Source organism: Eptatretus burgeri, chromosome 11, assembly GCF_056783735.1.
Source record: "Eptatretus burgeri isolate ZD-2024b chromosome 11, Ebu_testis_v1, whole genome shotgun sequence".
NCBI lineage: Eukaryota > Metazoa > Chordata > Myxini > Myxiniformes > Myxinidae > Eptatretus > Eptatretus burgeri.
The window spans coordinates 26,826,186-26,845,037 of record NC_140971.1 but is presented as its reverse complement, the minus strand read 5'-3'; the positions used below and the strand labels follow the sequence as shown (position 1 = coordinate 26,845,037).

The following is an 18,852-nucleotide window of genomic DNA, read 5'->3' as shown; positions in this document are numbered from 1 at the left end:
TTCAGACTTGTTCTTGCCCCGAACTACTCTTGGGAAGGCAATGGCAGCCACCCAAGGTGACCCACACTCCATGGAGAGTACCTGAAGATACATTCATTTGAACGAACAATTTGGAATAACGTTTTTTTTTTGTTTTGTTTTTTTCATATTTCAACAATATTTATTTATTGATGTATAGGTGAACATTTAATTGATTTAACTGCTGATCCACTCTCAGAATTACCCCAACATTTATCCATTTATACAATACATTAACCTTTGTGAGCCTCACAAACCACACTTTCATGAATACCTCCATTGTTTGTCTTGTGTAGAGACAGTTGTCCACCTTGGAATAATTATTTACATATCAATTCGCATCATTATTAATTAGTGCTTTATTTTTTTTTGAAGAAGCAACCAAAAGTCAATGTTTTAACGTCATGTTTTTAAATGTTTAATATCGCAGAATTTACTTTACCCAAACTATCAGTAAACGATATTCCAGGAGGAGGGTGCTCCTTGCCTCCCACGTGCTCCCAATGTGCGACGGTTCTTTAAAATCGGATGTAATTGATTTATTACGTATTACGAAAGATGGCGGTTATGTTGGAAGCCTTGAAATTTTGTGCAACCCTTTATAAACCATGCTTGAGAATGCCGTTTACAATTTGCTTCTATCATGCGTGCCTGCAGAGTTATTAATGCTTCGCCGTAACCAGAGCGTTCGTTTGATACTTGTACACGTGAACACGGCCATGGCGGTGTCGTTCGTCGCAGAGGCTTTAACGGCTTTCAGCTTTTGCGCCGTCGTTGTTTGGGGGCACACACTTCGTATTGAACGGTTCTTTGAGTTCAGCTTGAGGAAATCATGGAGCGTGATGAAGAGCGGGGTTGCGCGATATAGGGACGAGGCGGAGGTCCGACCGAGCCCGCTTGCTGTGCTTCTTCCCTTTCCATGTTCCGGATATAGACGATCCGCCCTCATCCTGGTTCCAGATCTCGGATTCTGGGATTTCTGATTCCGTTTGTCCCCCGTTCGCGGTCATGGCGGAGGCCCTGGCACTGCAGCAACGATATTATTGCCATCGATGTACCCGAGAAGTACTACCAGAGCTCCCGGTGCGTTCCCGTCCGTCATCACGTGTGTACGTGTGTGTGTGTGTACGTGTACGTGTGTGTGTACGTGTACGTGTACGTGTGCGTGTGTGTGTGTACGTGTGTGTGTGTGTGTGTACGCGTGTTTGTACGCGTGTGTGTGTGTGTGTGTGTGTGTGTGTGTGTGTGTGTGTGTATGTGTGTGTACGCGTGTTTGTACGCGTACGCGTGTGTGTGTGTGTGTGTGTACGCGTGTGTGTGTATGTGTGTGTACGCGTGTGTGTGTATGTGTTTGTACGCGTGTGTGTGTGCGTGTGTGTGTATGTGTGTGTACGCGAGTGTGTGTATGTGTTTGTACGCGTGTGTGTGTGCGTGTGTGTGTGCGTGTGTGTGCGTGTGTGTGTGTACGCGTGTTTGTGTGTGTATGTGTTTGTACGCGTGTGTGTGTGTGTGTGTGTACGTGTGTGCGCGTGTGTGTGTGTACGTGTGTGTGTGCGCGTGTGTGTGTATGCGTGTGTACGTGTGTGTGTGTACGCATGTGTATGTGTGTGTGTGTACGCATGTGTATGTGTGTACGCGTGTTTGTGTATGTGTGTACGCGTGTTTGTGTATGTGTGTACGCATGTTTGTGTATGTGTGTACGCGTGTTTGTGTGTGTTTGTGTGTGTTCGTGTGTACGTGTGTGTGTGCGTGTGTGTGTGTACATGTGTGTATGTGTGTACGTATACGTGTGTGTGTGTGTGTGTGTGTGTGTGTGTGTGTGTTTGTGTGTGTGTGTACGCGAGCGTGTGTGTGTGTACGCGTGTTTGTGTGTGTATGTGTGTACGCGTGTTTGTGTATGTGTGTGTATGTGTGTGTGTGTGTGTGTGTGTGTACGCGTGTTTGTGTATGTGTGTACGCGTGTTTGTGTATGTGTGTACGCGTGTTTGTGTATGTGTGTACGTGTGTTTGTGTATGTGTGTACGCGTGTTTGTGTATGTGTGTACGCGTGTACGTGTGTACGTGTGTGTGTGTGCGTGTGTGTGTGTATGTGTGTACGTATACGTGTGTGTGTGTGTATGTGTGTACGTGCGTGTGTGTGTACGCGTGTGTATGTGTGTACGTATACGTGTGTATGCGTGTGTGTGCATGCGTGTGTGCGTGCGTGCGTGTGTGCGTGTGTTTGTTTACGTGTTTTTGTTTTAATAAAAACTGTTCCAGACGATATGAACGGACATTACTTGCTCTTTAAACGTCCTTGGGGACGAGGGTTACTGTTAGTGGGGCATGACATCAAATTGTCACAGGCAGGTACATGGTACACGGTACACGGTACACGGTACACACACACACTCACAGGGAAGGCTTGAGGCTTGGCAAGAAATCGTGTGATTTGTTAATTAATTTTTTTGTGGCGTGTACAGTGTTTAATCATCACCACGACGACTACGAGTAGAGTTGGAAGCCTGTTTTATTGTAATCTTCTTCATTACTTGACAAGACCGGTGGTGTTGTCCTTCAGGTGTACACCTTGAGTCTGGGAGGTCAGCAGTTCAAACCCCGGCCGAGTCAAACCACACTTTAAAAATAGGATCACTGGACCTGAGGCTTATCTGGGCCTTGACCGAATGTTGTAACTCAAATTTGATCAACTTCTGACTGGTGGGTCTGGAGAGGAAGTTTTTTTTTTGTTTGTTTTTTTTTGAAGGCATTTACACATTTTCCCAACTTTTTTTTTACTGTTTGCCATTTTAACACGCTTCCGGTCGTGTGGTCGGCATGACGTTCACGATTTAACATCTGGACCGTGGTTTGGTGTTGTCACCCAAATTTGGTGGCATTCTGATGGGTGGATCAGGGGAAGAAGATTTTGGAAGGAATTTGTGTGATTTGACCTACTTAAAGTCATGTGACCTGAACAAGCTTTGTAATTCCTGTTACCAGTCATGAGAAGAACGTTGCTGCAAAATTTCATCCGGATCGGCCCAGCGGTTTGGCCAGTGAAGTCAAAAAAGGAGACGGATGGACGGACGGACGGACAGACAGACTGTGCGTGATGACAATACCTTACCTGGAATTGCATTCCAGATAACGAAAAGTATAGGTAATTACCCCTTCGTGCTCACCTGGTAGCGGCTGGATAAGAAAACCAGGTAACCACTAGTTGGTGTAGATGAACCACAGAATATGTAACGGAGAGGAAAGTGTAAATACCTTTGAATTAATTGTTTTGGTTTTGAAAAAATGTCGTGAACAGACTTTGGTACATCATGGGTGATGAAGGTTGTGGTCAAGTTTTATCGGAGTTGTGTGTGTCGTTTCTGAGAAGAAAGCAGATACCTATTTTGGATGGCAACCCCTTCGGGCCCGATTTTATTTTATTTTATTTATTATTATTATTATTATTTTTAATGCCGTAAACAAACTTTGACACAATCCAGGTGATGATGGTTGTGGTGACGTTTCTTCGAATTTGTATGAGTAGATTCAGAGAAGAAGTTTGAAATGTTTGTGGCCGGACAGACAGACATAGACAGACACAGACAGACAGACGGACGACGTGTCATCCCATAAACTCTCCAGAACTATGCTCTAGGGAGCTAAAAACGATACATGCTGCTTCCTTGCTTGATGCTTAGCATTTAGAAAGGACAGAGCATGACCAATCAACCACAGGTTGGTAATCATAGCACAGGCTTTGTGGGCCTGATGGTCTCCTGCTGCATTGAAGTTCCTTGTAAGGGGACTCATCATATTATTATTATTATTATTATTATTATTATTATTATTATTATTATTATTCTTGTGAGCCCGTTCTACACACAGCAAGATACAGCGTTGTGTGTGTATGCGTGTCTGTCCTGGCCGTAACTTTGCTTGCCATTTGAGCTTTGGTTATCACATTTTCAACAAAGCTTTTGTAAGATTATGGATAAGACAAATGAAGAATTTGGTAAAAAGGTCAGCGTCATGTAAAATCGTCAATTTTCATCCATTCGACCTGAGATTTTAATGACGTGTTATTATTCTTTCAGTTTAATAGCGACTGTTTAAAAATGTAATTGTACGTTGGACAGAATTGACTGAAACGTTTGTGGTTCTAATAATTTTTACGTCTGGAAGGTGTTGCCCGTGAAAGTCATGATGGCCTATTATATACATCAATACAGAGTTCGTGCAAGGTGTGAACTCCCTTGGGGGTGATGGGAAGTTAAATCGCTGCAACCTCCATCGTGTGACCCTTAGTCCCCGTCAAGTTTGGTTATGATTGGATAAGTAACGACCGAATGTGTCATGGTCCAAAAAAATAGTCACCAAATTGCGTATTTTAGTATTATTTGAGCTTTTGTTGTCAAATTTTCAACAAAGCTTTATGACAATATGGAGATGCCAAATTAAGATTTTAGTAAAAACCATGAGATATTTTGCATCAATCGATGAATGTGGCAGACTGGTGACTGGTTCAACGTCCATCTGGAGGACGGTGCACTTTTTGATGCAATTCCCGCTGCCCGCGAAGCACCAATCTGACTTTGTAGTCGGGTCGGGTATTGAACACAGATTAGGTGGCACAAGAGTAAGTGCACCCCTGTACCATTGGCCCATCATCGTCAGTAACAGTGGTAATAATTAATGTCAGTGTGCTGCTCAGGGGTGCAAGCAGGATTTTCCTTGATGGGGGAGGAAGTTGTGGGGGGTGGGGTGGGGGGAGGGGCTGCGGCTCAGTTACCTACTAAATGAGTAAGTAGCAGAGGTCCACAAAATACTGTATTAAAGTACTTTACAAAATTAAGGTGACGGGGTGACAGTGCAAGACTGTCGTCGCAGTCTTTACTGAGATGCCCCTCCTGCGATGCACTGCCAGTAGTGCTAATCCAGTCAGAGGATTTGCTCCCATACTTGCAAGGAGGGTGCTCGAGCCCCCCCTTCCTTCCCCCGGTTGCACCACTGGTGTTGCTAAAGCAATAGCAGACAAGGACACTTGGACACAAACTGTCCATTTGATCCACCACTGGCAATGAACTGGTACAATTTTGATATATCAGGGTTCGAAAGCCAAAACTTCCTCATTTTGATATAAATGATGCATGATTTCCTGCTAGGTCTGTGTATAAATCATTAAAAGTTTAAGACCCATGAGTCATGAGACCTGCATGCTGTTAGGGTCATGGGTTTTGATTGTGTATTGTAAGTTCTCTCCTGTTTGGTGGTGTTATGGTGGGTGACAACCATAATTGGAGTGTGGTTTTGTGGTGATTAATTCTATTATTATTATTATTGTTATAATTTCACTGGCCCACTTTGGGTTTGTTATCGAGTGGTTAAAAAGCAGATTAACAAAGGAAAACTGTTGTTGCAGGAATACACCTGCCCGACGTGCCAGAGTGGGTTTATAGAGCAGCTTCCTGCAACACAAAGGTAACTCGTCGACCAACATTGTAATCGCATTCAAGTGATTTTATTATTATTGTATGTAGAGTCATTGTAAAAGTTGAGCATTTAAAATATTTTTTTAATTTTATAATTTTTATTTTGGGTGACCTTTTTTTTGTAATTGTTTAACGGGGAATTCCATGGGGGGTTCCATCTGGCTGATTTGCAGAAGTTAAAAGAGTGTTGTTTCGTTACTTGAATCATTTTGGTAATTTGATTGTTGCAACCTGGTCATCATTTTGATTCTCAGTGAATGGTGTGAAATGTGTCTGTGAAAGTGCAATGGTCTCCATTTAAATGTTAAACTAGAATTGCACAACTGAGCCTGCTTGGGAAAGATCCGATCATGGTCGTTGAGAATATTTATTTGTGTTCTCTCTTCCCAAGAGATGAATTTATTTCCATCATATTCCCAAGAGGTTAATAGTCATTAGGAATGTTAATCTCTTGGGGATATTAAACTAAAGTGGTTTACAGGCATTTACGTATTTTGTTAAAGCTTTAACGACTTCATTCAAATTCAATACATTTTCTTTCTTGTGTACAAAGTCTACGCTCATGGAGTTGCGAGTTGAAAGAGACTAGAAGGCAATGCACCTTGACCAGTGGGGTAGTAGGACAACAAGGATAGGTGTGAACAGGAAGAGGTGAGGGAAGGAAGCATAGCAACCTGCATGTATATGGGCAAATGTAAAGGAAAGGAGGGTTATTGAGTTTAGAAAGTAGCATGGTATTGTGTACACTGTGGTCCTAAATGAGGAGAAAGCTTAGAAATTGAACCCAGTTTTAATAAGATAAACAATCTTAATGTTATATAATGCCCAAGTGTCTGTGCTTTCAGAAAATGTATACTTTGCTATGGATCCTATGGATATAGTTGTTTACAAAGCATGTTTTTTTATCCAAACACAGGCTATTTTTTACATTTTTATAGCTCATTTTTTAGAAATGGATTACATGTATGATTGTATATGTTGTTGAAAATGCATTTTTTGTTTGATATATATATATATATATATATATATATATATATATATATATATATATATATATATATATATTGTTGTGGTTGACCAAATTCGCAAACCACCATTCAGGTCCCTTAGGTGAGATATCTCGGTAAGTATATGTGTAGTTAGGCCCAAACCCGTTGTCCAGAGGGAATAAATGTCATTCATGAGGGCTGCGACTCTTCAGGATAGCCGTTTTTCTTTTACTATCTTTATTTTGGACCAGCCGCCATTATTACCACCACCAACCACGTCTCAACAGCCATCACACAACAACCGCTAACCACAACGCGGCCATCACAACAACCACCAACCACAACGCCGCTTCACCACAACCGCCACGACCTTTACCGTCACAACTCGCCACCATCGCATCACCGTCATCTCGCGCCACTCGTGGGCACCGATGCTGGACTCGTGCGGAGCGCGCACCGAGCAGCGTGTTCAAAAACATCACGGACTTTCCGCAGAAAAACGACTCACGCCCACTTTTGTTCCGTCCAATCGGTGAGCGAGGGGCGATTTGGCCCCGCCTCCAGGGCGTTGGAGGGCGGTCGCTATAGGCAAATTCATGGATCAAAAAGCATTCACGCCCACTTTTCCTCGGGCCAATGGGGAGCCAGCAAGAGAGGTGAAGGGTCGGAGGCAGAGGGTCAAGGGTAAAAGAGCGAAGCCACGGGGCTTATAAAAACGACTGCGTTCGTCAGTCGAGGGAGTTCAGTTGGAAGTTGAGTAGCAGTTCAGTTGGAAGTTGAGTAAGAGTTCAGTTGGAGGGTTGAGTGTGCGGAATTCAAGAGAGTCGTCGGTGGAGCTGGAAAGAAGTGGTACTAGTCGGAGTGAAGAGGACGGAGCTGTGGAGAGGTGACGGCGGCGAAGGCGGACGAGGGGGTGCTCGCGTCGGTGCCGGGAGCGGCACAGGGAGAGGCCAGCAACGCGACCGAGGTGGAGGAGGAGACGCTCGCCGCGGGACCCGAGACAGGGTTATATCCTCCTTTCCCCGAGCATCAGCAACCCCCTCCTGTTTCCCCCCACGCTGAGATAGTGCGACAAAGGGGGCCCCTTTCCCACCCCCCTACCAGACACTGTCCGCGAGGCCCGCGGAGTTGAGGCACCACCGCCGCTCCGCGTCTCATCATCAGACGGGTAGGCCCGACACGGTCTCGGCCCCAGGCCCGCCTACCCCCCTCATCCTGGAGGGTGGTTCTCTTTTCTTTTGCTTTGGGAATGTGTGTTGTCGGCGCCGTCTGTGAAGTAAAATTGTATAAGTGTTGCCGTGTGCCCGGTAGTCGGATAGATCTGCATTGTTGCATTTGCTTTTTGTGTAATATTGTATTGTCTTCTTCTTTTACATGTGCTTTTGGTGGAATTGTATATGTGTGCTTTCCGTTCATCGCGAAATAAATGTGCTTATTGTTGAACTGTTTTCCCGCTTCGCTTCGTCATTTCTTTCATTGAATCCCCATCTTGCTTCACGTAAAGGGTTGGTCATGGGCTAAGACGCCCGATAATTAATCGAACCGTCGAGGCCGACTAATAACACCGCTCGGTTATCCCGATAGTACGGAACGGGTCGCTTAAGTGGCCCGTGTCCGAAGTCGACCCGCGGCGAGGTGCGATCGCCCGGTCTACCCTCCGTGTGGGTACTCAGGTAGGTCGAATTTGGCGAGCAACCCTATCCCACGCGGGGGCCGATTGGCACGATCGCGGTGAGACCGAAAGGTCCACCCGTGACTGGTTCCCGGCGTTAGTCCGAGAGGGTCACGACTGGATTGTCCGTCCGGTGGGCGACGTGCTGCGATTCGAGTTACGTGGCCGTCAGCACGCCGGCGGGCGCGAATCCGCAACAATATATATATATATATATATATATATATATATATATATATATATATATATATATATATATATATATATATATATATATATATATATATATATCATTATAGAACAATTCCTTGAAACAGTACATTTCTTATGACCTTCTGCATATCTTGGCACCTTCAAATGTGTAAAATCTCAGATTTTGCAAAATTTCCCCCAGTCAAAGTGAAGCTTACAAAATCTTATTCCAGAAATTTGAAATGCATCTGATAGAACATCTTAAATAGCAATTTACTTCTGCATAAAGTGATGCTTTAAAATGGCAAGTTTCAACATGGATCATTACTACATACCAGTTTTTAGGTTCACTTCCACGATTGGGTCAAAAATGTTCGGAAGTACGTAACAAATTGCATTTACCAAGCTGCTACAAAATTACTGGTAGCTATAAGCTTGATTTTATAACCATAGAATAAGTTTACCAAGATGGCCCTATGGTATAAAAATCAATACCAAAGGCCAGTTTGTGTTCAGTGTACAGAAAATCAAAGGTCGTTTGGAAGTACGTAACGTTATAAAGAAATCTGCCCTTTTAATCCTAAGATGTTGGTTTGGTTCATCACAGCATGTATTTCTATGGTTAAGTTTATGTGCATATATATTTATGACCTGAATGAACACTGATCAATTTGTTAATTTCATCTGATCTTGACCTCTTTGCTCAAGGTCAAATATCAGGTAAACCAAATATTCTCCATATATCTGGTTTCCAATTAGTGTATAATACATATCTAAGCCATCAGACCAACTTTAGAATGATATGAGTGGTTCCTTGATGCAGATAATTGATACTCTTTGGGTCTATTTGACCTTGAACCTGTCAGAGCAATAGAAAGAGGAAGAATTAAGCTCTGCCCAAATAGATCCTGAATCCCCATGATGTTGGATAACAACTGATATGCAAAACTTAATCATACAATGACTTTCATTTTTTTGGTCCGCCATGTCCTAAATGTGTACATAATACCTTGCTACAAGCCCATGTGTAGTGATGCAGGATGACCTGAAGTGGTGCTGCACTTGGAGCTTGAAGCCCTGGAGGGTAAATTGTGATTTAACAGACTGAAGGAGCTTCCATGTCCATCCATCCATTGGGACCATACTCTGTGCAGAGCGTTGGTGCTGCCTAAGCAGTCTCCTTGGCTATTGGGCACAATCCTGGACGGGTCGCCACTCCGACACAGGATACCAGCAAGCTGGCACTCATTTTGCCGACCTTGGAAGGATGACAGGCAGAGTCAACCCCACCTAGTATTAATTCAACAGCCCAGTGGGATCTGAACTCATGATCGTAGGATTCCAAGCCCACCATCCTAACCATGAAGCCAACACCAGGCATAGCTTCCATGTGAAGTCTAAAAAAGAGGAACAAAGCGGTGGAAGTGAGCTTGAATTGGAAGTTAAGGGGTTTTTTGGGGGGGGGGGAGGTATGCGGGAGTTGACCCGAGGGACTGAGGAGAGATTGATGGATGACCGGGAGCAGAGGGAACCTGACGTCAGGGGAAGTGGTTAAAGAAAATCAGAGAGGCCACAAACTTGTCTGTGTTGAGAGAGGCTATGTTTTGCTTCTTTGTGGAAAATTCCAATGATGTTGAGACCTTTATAATCCAAAGCATGTCGGAAAAACAGGTGGGAAGTAGCGCCACCAGCCCACAGGGTAGAGCACGCAAACACGTACGTGCTCACCAATTCAGTGACCTAATATGCAAATTCTTAACATTTCAGCACCTACGTACTTCATTGACCTATAGGTAAATGTTCTCACAATTTGCATGAATGATGTGCCGGTACAATACATTACACGTGTGCCATTGAACTGGGACCATTCAAGTATTACGTACACAAGTCCAACCCATTTCTCCCCCAGGACTAGCCCACTGTGTTCAACATATACATGGGGATAAATCTTGACTTTAAACTGCCATTACCTTGTCATGTAGGTTGTACTTGAATGTCCACACCTGGATCCACCAGTAACATAGTAATAATGTCAAAAGATTTAATCTCATAACAAATTTAAAACTTTATTCGCTGCAAAGCTGAATGACCAAAAAAAAAATCTGAACAGTCACAAATTTCATGAGTTTATTGATGCATTTCTGTCTCAACAAAACTAATTTATCTGCAAGTATCTCCCTCTCTCCAGTCCCTCTCTCCAGTCTAATAACATAACATACATGTGTTCAGTACATTCTGCCAAATACTAATTAACTTTAGTAGGTTTAGTATTGATGTAAATCTTCAGGCAGAAACCCCCAAAAGTCACTATCATCAGACTCATCAGATAATTGTGAAAGAGATTCATCCCCTGATCTACCTGAAGATAAGTCCAACACAACAGTATTCTCATCATCTGTGGAGATGGCTTCAACCATGTCATTGTCCGTTTCTCGGTCTGATCCCGACTCAGATACGTCACCGTCACGTCTATCCAGAATAATACGACGTCTCCGTTTACATCGTCTCGGAGACCGTGTTGAAAGATTGTCATCTAATTTCTTTTTTAGCGCTTTTTGCTCAAATACCTTTTCACTCTTCGTTTCAACACCAAACTCATCGCTGAAATTAAATTTGTTGAACGTCGATAATAAAATGGTTTTGCTGGCATTGTATGAAGCAGCCATTTTCGCCCAACGTTCGAGTTGAATGAAACGTGCCTGCTGAATGTCGTGTAAGTAAAACGGTCGCTGATTTGCTGAACGTATTAATGACGGCTTTTCTGATTGGCGTATAAACGCGGGAAGAGCGCTATCGACGAATCTCTTGGACATTTTCTGCGACAAAATGATTCTGACAGCCGTTACTAGAACGAATTACTGGACCAAATTACCAGAACAAATTACAAGTATTCACCCAGGAAGTTAATACAAAGAGTATTTTCTGGCTAAAGAGCAGAGCTTAAGAATTCAGGCAAGAACGACAAGATAAACTTTTTTTTTCACAGCTTAATTTTACGGGGCCGATAAAAAGACCCCCTGAAAATCGACCACCGGGTCGATCACAGGGGCGAGGCCGATCGGCCCCGTCAAAATGCAAGCCATGGGATTGTATAGAGTTGCTTGGTCCGTGGATGTGTAGGAAATATCTCAATGTAAATTATGTAGGGCAACTGTGAGCTTAAGTGTTGTCACCACACGAGGGGTGGTGCTGTGTTTATTAGGTAGGGTCTAAGACTAATTTGTCCCAGTATGTGATTACTCCCTGTGACCTTTTCCTACGTTTTTGCATTTATATAACCGGCGATTAAAAAAGAACGACATTTGAACAATAACAACAATAACAACAACAATAGAAACCGAGCCACCAAGCCCCGCCTCCAAGGGTGACGGGAGGGGGTGAAGTCATGCCCCCGAGGCTGATGATTGATGGGTGAGACATCAAAAGCGAGGCAGGCGTGCCGAGCAGGAAGAGGCCCTGCTTTCCTTCCCGTGTTTCGTGTGATCAAGCCATGCCCTGGAGGTGGACGGTTGATCGGTGGACGTCAGAAGGTTTGGCAGTGATGTAGAGTGAGGAGATGGTGGTTGGAAGAGAAGGGTATTACGGTTGTTTCTCCTCGACAGGACAGAGAAGGCTGCACGATTCTCATGTTTGTGCTATGTAAATGTGCAGCGTGCTGAGCAAGAAGCAAGCCATTGACTGTTCGGCTGAGCCGTGAAGTGTTAACTTTTCTGAGAAGGGAAGGAGAGCGTGCCTCGTGGCCTGATCACAGGGTCTCAGAAATCGTCTCGTGGGCGATCATTGTGAACAGATCGGGTGCGAGAGAGGAACGGTCAGGATATTCGCTCGTGAAAAGGAGCTATACCGCGGTTCGTGAGCCCTGACGTCGCGTACCATCTCCGAATTGCCTTCTGTGTGTTTCCCGCCACGAGAGACGACGTGGTTCGATCGTCAATTCCTAAAAGATCACTTCTGGACCCAAAGCTAAGTGCCGGGAGAAAGGGACCGTTTTTCTTTTATTTATTATTTTCCCCTTGTCCGTTTTTGTGTCTGAGTGCGGAGGCACCTCACATAGGAAATTGGATTTAGTTTACGTCACGTTATGCTTTTATTTCCCTCCCCGAAGAATTCAGAGGTATTGCATTTGGGTTTGTTTGTTATCTTGCCAAAACGAAGTTTTTGCAAGATATGTTAGTCAGCTTGTATGTTTTTTTGTTTTTTTGTTTGTTTGTTTGTCTGTAATCATGTATAAAAAATTCTGCAGAGCACAGTTATCATTGTAAATTTTTGTAACTTCGCATATCAGAGGCCTATAGAGGTCCCTTTCAGCGCACAAAATTTTGAAGGTCAAGGTCAAGGGTCAAGGTCACTTTGTCGCAAATCAGGGGAGTCGACGAAACCCTTATTTTTTTGAGTAATTTTGATCGGATCGTCTTCAAACTTCATGGGAATATAGTTCATGGTCTGGCGCTCAGCTGATTAATTTTTGGTGGCGATTGGCCTTGACCTTCATGGTTAGCGCCTGAGGTCAAACATATTTGACCCCAAAGTCAAATTTTCAAGTTTTAGGAACCATATCGTGTAGTACCTCAAATTGAACACCTCGATGAGTGCTTTCTAGATATGTCAAGCTTGAGACATTATGACGTCATTTGGTGACGTTATGAGGCAAACACATTTTTCATGCTCCTGGTGGATAGCATCTCTGTTCATCTCAGTGTGACCTTAAAGAAGTCACACGTGGTCACCTTTTGGCAAGATACGGGTCACCCTGCGGGTGACATTGGTTTTATTTGTCTGTCTGTCTGTCTGTCTGTCTGTCTGTCTGTCTGTCTGCACAGAACTTTCGTGTTTTTCTCTGCAACCGCTTGTCGGATTGAGACAAAATTTTCACTATAGGTGTGGAATGTTTTAATGATAATTATGATGTCATACGTCACGTGGTGTGGCAGCCATATTGGAAATGGAAAAAACTTTGGACCTTTGTATCTGTGAAACTGCACCAAGGAAAAAATTGAAGTTTGGCACATGGCGAGTACTCCTCATGGGGAATGAGTGTGGTTTTTCTATGACGTCATAGATGCCTTCGTTATGACGACATAATTGCATGTGCACAACGCTACATCCGATCAGTATAAAAATTTATGAGTGTCATCTAGGGATAAAATGGTCCACAAAATTTTTTTTGATGCCCCCATCGGTCATGTGATTCGGCAGCCATATTGTTTTTTGGGGGTTTTTTCTAAACCTTCAAAAACCTTCTCTGAAATGGCTGAAAAGATTGAGGCGAAACTTTACACGTATGACCGCCTATCCATGAGGAACAAAATGGTCACACATATGACGTCATTGGTCACACGGTTTGGCGGCCATATTGGATTTACCCGAAAACCTATAAAAATACACCACTTAAAATAATTCCTGGCGAGGGCTTGCAATCTCTGATTGCTCTTTTTCTTGCTATTACTTGTATTGTTATCATTGTCATTATTTGATTTTCATTAAAAAAAAAACATTTAAATATTTTGATTTTGTAGAATATTTGATTTGATTATATATACATAATATTTTATTATTATTATGTATCATATATGAATATATTTGATTATACATATTATTTTGATTATATTTAATATTTGATTTTCAGAAGAGGTTGTAGCTGCTGATGTAATGCTCATCTGTTTGAATGACTGAACCAGTGGTTGATTGTGGAAATAGATAGCTGGATTTGTTTGATGATCCCTCCAGAGAGAAGTTTTTGATGATATGCTTGGGTCGTGCCTGCTGTTGGCAGAATGGTTAGGGTGGTGGGCTTTGGATCCCAGGATTCTGAGTTCAAATCCCACTCGGCTGTTGAATTAATACCAGGTGGAGTTTGACTGCCTGTCATCTTTCTGAGGTCGGCAAAATGAGTGCCAGCTTGCTGGTATCCTGTGTCGGAGTGGTGACCCGTCCAGGATTGTGTCCAATAGCCAAGGAGACTGCTTTGGCAGCACCAACGCTCTGCACAGAGTCTGGTCCCAATGGAATGGAATGGATTGCTTGGATTTGACAATGTTCAAAAAACTTGATCAATAATATTGTGATTTTTTTTTTTTTTTTTTTTTTTTTTTTTTTTGTATACCTTGGTCGTGTCTCGTATGAGAGCTAACACACAACTCACAGCAAGGAGGCATGAGACAAGAGGGGCGGGAGTGGAAGGGACAAAACAGTGGGGAACAGACACATTAGGTGAACTGTGGAAGGGAGTGGGATGGGGATGGGACGGGGAACATGGCGAGGGGAAGATGGACATTAAAGGGACTTTCAGGAAGGAAAGCAGGAGAATTGAAGGAAGTGGGCTTGGGTGGATTATCGGGGGTAGAAAAGATCGAGGATTTGGATGGGGGAAGATAAGAGGTGGTGGTGAACAGCTGTTTTGAAAGCCTGAAGGGAAGAATGGGAAAGAATAGAGTGAGGAAGTTTATTCCAAAGGCGGGAAAAAAGAGGAATGAAAGAGTGAAGATGAGCAGTGATTCGTGATTTTGGTAGTTTTACCAGAAGGGGGTTGTTGGCGGACCTTGAGCGCCCTGTGGAAATGTGGTTGGGACAAATCGCAGAGAGAGCAGGGGGGGCAAGGCTGGAGAGGAGTCGGTAGAAGACAGAAAGACCACCGACCAACCTGCGGTGATTGAGTAAGAGGCCCAAAGACTCAGCTTCATTGCGGGAGATGCCAATGATCTTAAAAGCCCTGGTTTCGACAGCGTGAAGTCGAGAAAGGTGGGAGGCAGGAGCACCAGCCCAGAGGGGAGAGCAGTACTCCATCAGGCTACGGACAAAAGCTTTGTAAGTGGTCAGGAGCTCAAGAGGGCCGAGGAAGGACTTTGCACGACGGAGGATTCCCAGTCGGCGACTGGCTTTTGAGGCAAGGTTGGAAATGTGACTTTCCCAGGAAAGGTCATGGCAGATAGTGAGACCCAGAAGCTTGAAAGAAAAGACTTCTTCCAGAGGATTGTTGAGAAAGTGGATGGGGGGGTTTTGTAAACGGTCCTTTCGAAGAGACATAGTGAGAGTGTGAGATTTGTCTGGATTGAAAGACATGTTCCACGTGTTGGACCAGTTTGTGATTTTATCCAGATCTGCAGTGAGCGAAGAAGCTGCTGCTTGCCGGTCTGAGGGATGACAGATGGTACGGCAGAGGGTTGAGTCATCGGCAAAGAGAAATAGAGGATTTTCCAGAGAGTCCGAGAGATGGCCCTGTGGGTGGATAACTCCGAATCCAGTGTGTCGATAAAAAGACCACAAATGCCATTGACAACACTCGACTCTAGCCGGATCTTCGCACCCAGGTTCGGTTTTCTGTACCTGCGAGATGAAGGAAGCAGATGGGGAACCATGCTGGTGATTACGTGGCGGCTACTCAATTGGCCGAACGAACCAATGTCACGTGCCGCTCTATATGGGCTACCACTACAATTGTGTACTTGGACTAATAATCCTGGGAATGCTATCCCAGATGAAACTCAGAACAGGACAAGTCGAGACACTAATCAACACTTTCATAAATTTATTACACACAATCATTTGAGTGGAAATGATGGGATGAATGGCAGTTTGGAGGGTGGGGGGGGAAGGTGGGGAATTCAAATGGGAGGGTGGTGGGCAGAGGTGCACACGCGCGTGCGCGCACGCAGGCATACAGAGGCGGACACAAGGTAATTCCCCAAATACGAAAAGGTGAAACAAAAGAGCAGAGACAATCATATAGTTTTGACTTTCATATGCAGGCAAGTGGAAGTTTATTCACCGCTTTAGAGCTAGATTGAGAGAGATAGAAGCTCAAGACAGAATGAAAGGAAGTTGAAAATATAGTGCTTTCTTCGGAGAATGTGAGTTGTCCACTTAAACTGATAAGTAGTATGCCGTACTGAAGCTGAGATGAGATGCTGAATATGCCCAGAAGCTGAGCCTCCAAGACTTTTCGGAATGAAGCCATGAAAAAAGGAGTTCTGACCTAAATGAAGAGTTTTACTTCATCATGCAGCATTGCAAAGGCCTTGTATGCTGTGAGAATCTGAATTATTATCAAAAATAATTATCGGTCATATGGAGGTTTGAATAGTGGCCGGTAAAACGGCCGCTCGGGTTGAAAGGGTTAACGCCAATTGTAAAACTGGATAGGAAATTTTGGTGAGACAAGGTAAATATGTGACATGGCTGTGTTGAAAGTAATGTTCCAAAATGTGGATCAAAGTTTGATCATCCCCAAATCAGCAGACAGTGATGATGCAGTATCCTGCATCTTGCTCTTTTGGATGTTGAAGACTGTAGAGGACAAGATAGGATCAGCTGAATGGTGACACAGTGAACATTGTAGATAGACACAAGGAAGCTTCGAGCATCTTCATCCACAGCTTGATGAAGTACTGATCTCCCTTCTGGGCTGATTACCCTGCTTCACACCTTGCTCAGCTTGACAGCATGGAAACTGAGGCCTTCAATATCATTGGAATCTCCCGCGATTAAGCTGAGACGACTGGCCGATCACTTTCTCATTGCAGACAGGTCGGTGGTCTCTCTGTCTTCTACTGCATCCTTTTCTGGTCTTGTTGCACCCTCTGCTCTTTCATTGCTTTGTCTCCCCCCTCCCAGGTTCCTGCAGGGTGCCCACGGTCTACCAGCAGCCCCCTTCTCGTGAAACTCTCAAAATCCAGGATTGATGCTCACCCTCAATCATTTGTTTCTCTTGTGTTTTTTTCCTGCATGTGGAACCAACTTGCACATTCTCTTCAATTTCATTCTTCCCACCAAGTCTTCAAGCAGTTGTTTACCACCACCTCAGTAACCCCCATCCATAATCATGATCTTTTATACCACCCCCTCCCCCCACCCCTTTTCCAACTCGGCCCTCCAGCCTAACGTCTTACCGATTGATGGCTCGTGCGTTGGTAGCTTGGTAACTTGGTACATTGCCCTGCATGTTTATATTTTGGTGGGTGACAAGTATGAAACCTAAATAGTCATTGGCACTTTGAAATTGGAGTTTTTTTATTTATTTAAAAACAGTATTTGAGTGATTGTGGAGTACTGTGTGCGTATGAGTATTTAGCATCGAGGAAGAAGATTTCATAGTACATTTTGCAGGAATAACAAGTTACTTGTGAAGTGATTGACAAATTGCAGTGTATTTGGGGGTCACAAGAATACGAGCTAAGTGCTCCAATCGTAACACCAAGTTGGCTGACCAAAAGTTATAAAACGGGAAGTGCTTTAATTTGCTGCAGTCGTGGGTTTCATGATCGCCCTGAAGAGGGAGAAGGCTGACCATTCTTTTTGTGTGGATCATTCTCGGTACATATTATTTCGAAAGCGTGGGAATATTGTGATTGTCTCCGCCGTCCGTCCGTCCGTACGTCGGTCTGTCTTACCCTGTAACTCCTACTACACCGTTTGAAATAGGAACTTGAAACTTTGGGACATTGTAGATATATGTATGGGGAAGTGCACAACACTTTCGGATTTTTGATATTACCCCTTGGGGCTGGGCCAGAGGGGTTGGGGTCATGGGGGCTGATTAAAAATAATATATATATATATATATATATATATATATATATATATATATATATATTGTCTTTTAGAATTTTAAATCAAACATATTCATGAGTTATACATTTAACAACATATTTTTTTAAGTGTATTTACCATTGTACATGGTAAATTATTTTTATGAAGAACTTACTTATGTGGCCCCATGAATGACAAACGGTCACAGGTTTTACTGTTATGTATTTATATAATTGATTATGAATAATTATAATTAATATTATACACAGTTCATTCCTATGATTAAATTGATGCACAGTTCTATATTGCTGGACAGTGTTAAAGTAATGTTTCATGAAATGTTGACATGCTTGCAATGACTTCTGATTTAGTAAACATAGTAAGTCTTTGGTCATAAAGCACATCAAATAGAAAAGAATAGTCAATGCATTTTGCAAGATAAAATTTCACCTCGCGTTAATGGGACAAAGCAGTGCGTGCGGGAATATGCGATGGTGTGCCATCGACAACGTAGTTCTAGTTATTATTATTAATATCTTCTTCTTCCTTTTCAAGCATTTATACGATGTCTATAAGTTTCATAGTAACCGTTATGTCCTGCTCACAAGTTGTGCTAGTCCATTTGACCTTTGCACACTGCCCCCATTTTGGCTTGTGGCCGACGGTAATGCCCTGTCCACATCTTCCATGCATGCGATGTGCGTACCTTGAAGTGAAGGTGGAATGATCTGGTCTCGCTTGTACCTTCCCCCTTACAATGTAGATCCGTTTATTTGTGTCGGCGGCTCCATGAGAAGTTTATCTCGAGTTGTTGGAGATGTGTTATTTGCTGAGATCTATGACAGGTGGGCCTCATGGTTGTTTGTTTTTATTTCTCTCTTGCAGCGAATTCATCAGGCAAACGAGAAGTGGGGGTGCGAATCTCCTTGATGAGGTTAGCTTTTGTTGGATATTCACCACCTATAGTTTAACTTGTTTACATATCAAT

At 43.4% G+C, this 18,852-nt stretch overlaps 1 pseudogene across 1 annotated transcript in view; it reads left to right on the top strand.

Moving 5' to 3' along the window:
- The first annotated feature begins 789 nt into the window (after positions 1-789).
- LOC147016714 (E3 ubiquitin-protein ligase RNF126-A-like) overlaps positions 790-18,852 on the top strand; it is a 49,754-nt pseudogene continuing 31,691 nt past the window's right edge. The window contains exons 1-3 of the transcript XR_015049654.1: positions 790-1,101; positions 5,417-5,475; positions 18,750-18,798. The product of XR_015049654.1 is annotated as an E3 ubiquitin-protein ligase RNF126-A-like (transcript). The remainder of the gene's footprint in view (positions 1,102-5,416; positions 5,476-18,749; positions 18,799-18,852) is intronic.